This window comes from Vicia villosa, linkage group LG1 (assembly GCF_029867415.1).
Source record: "Vicia villosa cultivar HV-30 ecotype Madison, WI linkage group LG1, Vvil1.0, whole genome shotgun sequence".
Lineage (NCBI taxonomy): Eukaryota > Viridiplantae > Streptophyta > Magnoliopsida > Fabales > Fabaceae > Vicia > Vicia villosa.
In genome coordinates, this window is record NC_081180.1 from 82,205,478 (window position 1) to 82,212,629 (window position 7,152).

Below are 7,152 nucleotides of genomic sequence, written 5' to 3' on the forward strand. Positions count from 1 at the left end.
GGTAGGAACTGCACTCTTTGTAGACAAAAGTGCAACCTACGTCTACATGACGTATCTCAGGTACTTTATCGATCTGACTACAGTGGAACTGAGGGGCAGCTATTCTGGTATACCTATACCAGAAGCTGATTGAAGCTTCCAACTAGAAGACCGGACAATTGAGTGGATCATGCACACTCCTGACGGTACATTTCTTTTTAATTATTTTACATTTAATTATGGTTCATATTTTTTTCAACATTATTTCACATATTATATTATCGTATTTATGTTTCAGGACTGGATCATCTCATACTTCCACCGCATCCACATCTTCGTCATTGACCTTGTGTACGATGACGCCATGCCCAGAGTCGCATGATACGTCCTCCAAAGGGGGAATAACACAGTCGGCCCATATCGCGTGTACCTGGACCGCACTGTGCACAGCGACATCTGTTGGACGCCTTTCACTGATTACCGTCATGTTGTCTTATTTGATCGCATCACTTTATACTCTGGATGGTTGGCCTGTGGGACCAACACCATTGTCAGGTATTTGTTGGAGCGGTGCATGAGGCAGTTTGAACGTGTGCAGATGATATCGAGGTCTCCGCTTGAGGCTGCTCCCGACACCGCTACCCGAGTAGGCCTCACTGCTATATTTGAAGATTGGGTGCATCATTTGGTGCCTGAGGAGTATCGGCGTATGGTGCCCACCCAGGAGTGGCAATGTGTGGAGGGGTATGTGACATGGCTCTATCGGGTGTCACATCTTTTGATGACACCCGACGCTCCCGGAGATCCGTTTAGGCCAGCACATGAGGAGATCTTGGAGAACCAGCAGGGCGAGGATGACCATGCCATTGATCTCCTATCGATATGCCAGCGAATACAGATGCTTGGGCAGGATGCTTTGGACAAAGGTATCATTGAGCATGGCGGTCTAGAGGTAGTTGCCATTGTGGAGAGGATGGTCAGTTACGAGGCCGGTGTGGCGGCGTATAGGAGGCAAAGGAGGTCTCAGGGTGTTGGGGTTAGGCAAACTCAGTAGCAGTTGCCTATTATTATTTTATTCTTGACTTTTTTGTATCCGGGTTGTATTATATTGACACTTAGCACTTACTCGTACAACTATTTTCGTATTTATAATATTGCTATTTTATTCATATTTACGTGTTAGATTTTATTCGTATTTATTCGATTCTATTTTGACGATTAATGTAAAATATGGGATTAATCATTGATTTGAATAAAAAGAAAAACTCAGAGCATATTTCGGAGATGCATCTCCAAAATAATGAAAAATGTGAAAATTGGTGTTTTTCAGAGATGCATTTCCGAAAATACCCAAAAATTAGTGTTTTCGGAAATGCATCTCCGAATTCTGAGAAAATAGAAAAAAAATAACTTCGGAGATGCATCTCCAAAGTCAGAGATATTACGGGGTTTCCAGCAGGCATTCTCATCCCAGGGGGTGGTTAAAGAAATTGTATTTTAATTTGAGGTCTATTATGAGTCCAAAAAAGTAAGGCCCAAACCAATAGTCTTGTTTGTTTGTTTGCCTTGCCCTTGAGTCGGCCTGGCGTGTGTGTGTGTGTTACTAAAATAAGGAGTAGAGATCCTCTCCATTTCTCAAAAGAAATGGAGATTGTCATTACTAAAGTTTTGGAGAATAATACATTTATATTATTTATAAGTGTGACATATATTTTATATACTTTGATATTTATACAATGCAAGCATTGGTAATTGTACTTTCCATTTCTTTGAAGAAATAGAGAGGATCTCAACTCCCTATTAAGGTAATTTTGCCTCTCTCCCTCTCCCGAGGTCTTAATCCACTAATTAAAACTTGGTTACAAAACACGAAGACAACCGTCAACGTCTTCTTGAGATCAAAACACATCCCGGTTTTTTCAAGGAATAACAATTACAAAATAAAACTTAGTGTGTTTACAAAATACTTCTAGAAAGCTGTATCACAACTGTGATGTTTACACAAAATTATAGCATAATAGAATAAGAGATAAAATGTATGAATAGTCTTTTTAAGCGCTCTTAGTGTTTGCGTGAGTGAGATTTGTTGTTTCATTCTTCATCTTTGTCTCCTTTATATAGACTGAATTAAGATATCTGTTGGAGACGCATTTTCTTGTTTTGGAAGGTTGATAATATGTGATTTAAGGCCCTTTCCAAAAACAAAGATTATGTCCATAGTAATAATGTTTCAGCCGTTACTAACTGATCATGTAATAATGACTTTAACATAAAGAAGATCTTCTGATCATCAGAGTATTGTATCTACTTGAAAAAACAGTTAGAAGCTTCTTATCAGAGTGTAATTCGCAGCTTTGTTCATTGGTGCTTGTGAAGCGTCTTAGCATCAAAACTTCTTGTTCTTGTAAACTTTCCTCTATATAGCCTTCTGCTTCTGAGAAATCACTTTCATAGCTCTGTTTCCTCTTAGAGTGCTTCAGAACTTCTATCATATTTCTACATATATGATTTGTACGATTATAGTGCATATTTGTTCTTATTAAAAATTATGTATTTGTTATCATCAAAACTATTACAAGGATACAAAACTAAACTATGTTCTAACAAAATGCATCTCCGTAAAGTTTACCAAATATTAGATTATTTCGGAGATGCATGTACGTTCGAATATGCATGTCTAAAATATATAAATATTTTGAGGTTTACACTTTTGAAACCTGTAAGAAGCCATACATAGAAAATTTTCTTTTATATATATATATATATATATATATATATATATATATATATATATATATATATATATATATATATATATATATTTGTGTGTGTTATGTCGTGACAACGAAGGACAACAAAATCCTCATATCATATGACAAAGTTTTTTTTTTTTTTTATGTAACATTTTTCACACTCACTCGCTTCAAATGAGTGGCGGCAAATTTAATACGTAACCTAATATTTTATTTCATAATAAATAACTTATAATCTATTTTCTTGGAATAGTTCTAACATGGTCACTTGCGAGTAAGTTAAATTGGTCGCATTCAAAAAAAGAGTTTGAAACATTGTACACATAAAATATATAATATAATAAAAAAGTAGAAACTGCGTCGCAAAAAGTAGAGAGAGAGAGAGAGAGAGAGAATATATGTGGCCTTAACAAATCCATTTTCTCTCCTTTTGTTTTTTAGGATAAAAAAAATGTACTCTTTGCTGTCTCCATTGTCCTTTCAAAAATTTTGTATGAGAGCATTGTAATATCCACCGACTTGAAAAATTAGTCACTATACATAAAATAAATATCCAATTCATATTAAAAATTAGTTCCTCCGTTGTAGGAGTTTTTTTTTTCATATTTAATAAAGTATTTAACTATCATAAGTAACATTAATTATATTTTTAATTAATGCTACACCTAAATATATAACTAATATTTCAATAAAAAAATTAACTTTGATTTTTAACTATCATAATTTAATGAAAAAGGTTATATATATATTTGAGAAGGAATATAGTATAAACAAGAAAAATTAATGTTAGGTTAATCATCTATATGTTTCTTAAAAGAAACCTTAGTCTCACCTTAATTTAAATAAAATGTTTTTATATTTTGTGGTCATGAATCATACTGTGATTTGTGAACACGTTATATACTACAAGAAACAAGTGACGAGACTAATTTGTCATTTTATTATAAAAGTTACATCTTTCATGTATGGTGTGAAAATGACAAATTTCATCTTTAAAATTCAAAACAAGTGGGCGAGATGAACGATGATAAATGGATGAAATGAAAAGACAAGTTCCTTTGCTCTTTGTTCTTTTATAAAAAAAAAAATTGTTCAAAAGATACCAAATTTTTTGATACTAAAGTTGGAAGTCATGATATTTAATATTAATTATTACAAAAAAAAAAAAAAACAAGGATTTGATCGTATTATACAAGTGAATAAATATATTTATTTGTTTCTATCAAAAAAGTAAGTAGCACTATTTTAATTTTTAGTATGAAATAGAGCTAAAATATTATTGAGAAATAGAATTAAGACTTTGTAATTTATATGACCTTCATTGTAATAAAGACAACATGCTAGCTTATATAGGCTCAGGTCAGGCTACACATTATTTTTAAATAGAAAAGACTTAGGTTTTTTTATAAGTCTATTTAGTTAAAAAAGGCTAGGCCCCAGGCCCTAAAAGAAGTTTTATAAGCCTATTAGGCCGGTCTATTTAAATAAATATGAATATTTTTTATTATCATTATGATATGTTTTATACTTTGAATTAAAATACATAAATAAAATTTGGTTATCTTGAAGAACTTATGAAAATAAGATGAAAACATCTGATGAACATTGTTTTCATAAGTTCTCTTAAACAATTAGTCTCCTAAAACTTATGTTAAGAGGTAAGTTAAAATAAGTCAATGCAAATAAATTTTTAGTCTCTTGGTCTTTTAGTTAGTTAGTCTATTTAAACATTATTTTAATTGCTTGTATACATATATCTAAAACAAATAGGCTTTTATATAGGCTAACAGACTAACCAGGCCTTCGAAAAGGCCAGACTCAGGCCTAAAAAATAAGCCTACGACAGGTCACAGGCCAGACTTATGCTTCATTTTTTTTGACAGGCTAGGCAAAGCCTAGCTCGATCCAGCCTATTTCCACCCCTATCTTTGACGAATGAGTTAAATAATTATATGTGTGTTGTCAAGTGTTGGTTGGATGTGATCAAATGAATTACTCATCTCTTTCTTAAATCAAATAAATGTTAAATGTTTAGTATTATTAATATTAAAATAATTTGGGTGAAGAGTTATCACTACAATTTGAATATCAAATTGAAAATATGTTTATTTATTATTTTAATATTTAAATATAGTTTTATTAATTTATTTTGATATTCAAATGTGTTTTTTTTTGTTAATCAATATTTTTTTAAGGACGAAACAAAATTAATTATTGAATTTTGACAGCTCTAAATGAGATTGAACTTTAAAATCAGTTTGATTCCTAACTATACCTAATTGAGTTTTAGTGTGACTTGAAAAATCTTTCAACCAAATCCTATTTTTATTTTTGTAGTGTCTCTTTATCTATGTTGTGTTGTGTGCATCAGATGTTTAAGATTATTGGGCTTTTCTTTTGATAAGGTTGCCTGGTTGATTTGTTGAAGTTAGTCTCTTGATTGCAGGTTGTTTAAGTATCTTTGTTTTACTGTGTTGTTTCCTTTTAGTTTTCTCCATTACAATCAATCTCCTGCGTATTATTGTTGTGGTTTTCCTCCTTGTTGTTGTTATCTCTAATACTCTGTTTGGTTTTTCTGAGGCTAATTCTCGTATTTTTGTGGATAGCCTGGTTATTTTTCTTCCCCATATTGATGATGCTTATATTGTTTTTTTCTTCGCTGTGAGGCGAAGAGGTTTGTTTGTTGTTAGTGTTAGTATTGCTATTGGATCCACTCTTGAGTTTCTTGTTCTCTGAATTACTATTGTCTTCCTGATTAGTAACTTGCTTCTCCCTGTCATTGTTGGTTTAGTTATGGCAGGGCCTAGTGTTGTTGATTGTGTGGTGCCTATTCAGTTGGGTGTTGTGGTTGTTGAACATGTGACTCCATATATAAGAGAGGGGAGAATTGTGGAGGCTTGAAAAATATTGGTTTTAAAATAAAATGAATTTAAAAAAAAATGTTTGGATATGCAGCGAAAAGTGTGGATAAAGAAAATAAGCAGAAATAAAAAAAGATAAGGGAAGAGATATAACACCGGAGATTTATAAAGGCAGAGTCTTGAAGAAATGACCTACTCCTCTCCCCTAAGAATTGATCTTGGAAGTGTCGAATAATGCTTGTGAGCTTTTAGAAGGTTAAGCCAATGAATCCCCTTTCACAAGGAAAATGAAATTTTAGGTTAACTTTCAACCAAACAATGAACAAATGAATGAAGACTTTCTAAAGAAGAATAATTTACTTAATGGGAAAAAAGAACTCTTGGTAAACTTACAATAATGTCATTTCCCATAACAACTTTCTCACTAAACTCAAGAACGTTTCTCAAAACGCTATGGCTAAAAATATGTGAGAGAATGAAAAATAATGTATAGAGGGTTTGAGAGAGGAAGGTGAGATATCTCACGTTTCCTGGATGTTTAGAAATGAGAGAGTTTGAATAGTCTTATTTATATTTATAAAATTATCTTTTCCCCATTTTCAAAGTCTGTGAATAGTATAGTTAAGTTTCTACTTTGAATTTCCTCTGTCGGATAACCAATTTTCCTTAACCAACTGGTCGATTTTGGGACTTTCCAGCCATAAACTTTCAAATCTGATAGGTTTTTGTCTTCTATCATTTGTAATTCTAGATAAATTGTTGTTGAACTCTAGCATGAGTGGTCTGTGATCAGATTTGTGAGAGCATAGGTGATTGTTAGTGTAGTATGGAAATATGTTGGTCCAGCTAATAGTGAATAGGAATATGTCAAGTACAGCCTCAATATAATTGTTGTCTTCCTGATTGTTATTCCAAGTAGCCATGTCGTTTTTGAAACCTATATCATTTAGTAAAGAGTTAGCTATAGGATTATTGAAAACATTAGTAATGTTGAGATCAATGTGACTGCCTCCCACTTTCTCTGATTTATTAGTAAAAAGGTTAAAATCTCCCAAAAATTGCCAATTAGGTAAATCATATCTTTGGGCAAGATTGTTTATAAGGTTGCAAGTTAGAACTTTTTTTTTCTTATTTGGGTAGCCATAAATGCTTCTCCCTCTCCAATTATTATTAATGTTATTAGTGTTATCCACCATGTAAAAATCATTGAGAACTTGATTAGAATCCAGAATACGAAGGTTTATATTATTGCACCAAATAATAGCTAACCCCATACCTTACACCCCCCATTACCCATACAATCAACTTGGTGAATATCGGTGAGGCAACCAATATTCATAACATATTCTAAAGCTTTAGAGTTAAACTAATCTTAGTTTCGCATAAAAATAAAATTTCAAGAGAGTTAAGAAGGATAATCTTTTTCCGAGCTTTAATGGTGTGGAGGTTTCCAGGCCTCTTGGATTTCCACATCAGGACCCTCATTCTTCATAGGCAACCTTTTCAAGAAGTGTAGTATTTGCTTTTAGGGTTGATGATTTTGGACTTGTGATTTCAAT

The 7,152-nt window shown here is 32.5% G+C and overlaps 1 long non-coding RNA gene across 1 annotated transcript; it reads right to left on the reverse strand.

The window, feature by feature from the left end:
• Positions 1 to 1,429: 1,429 nt before the first annotated feature.
• Positions 1,430 to 6,383, reverse strand: LOC131643347 (uncharacterized). Its single transcript, XR_009296208.1, has 3 exons — positions 5,987 to 6,383; positions 5,750 to 5,866; positions 1,430 to 2,475 (listed from the first exon to the last, which is right to left on the reverse strand). It is a non-coding gene; the product is annotated as an uncharacterized LOC131643347 (long non-coding RNA).
• Between the last annotated feature and the right edge of the window lie 769 nt (positions 6,384 to 7,152).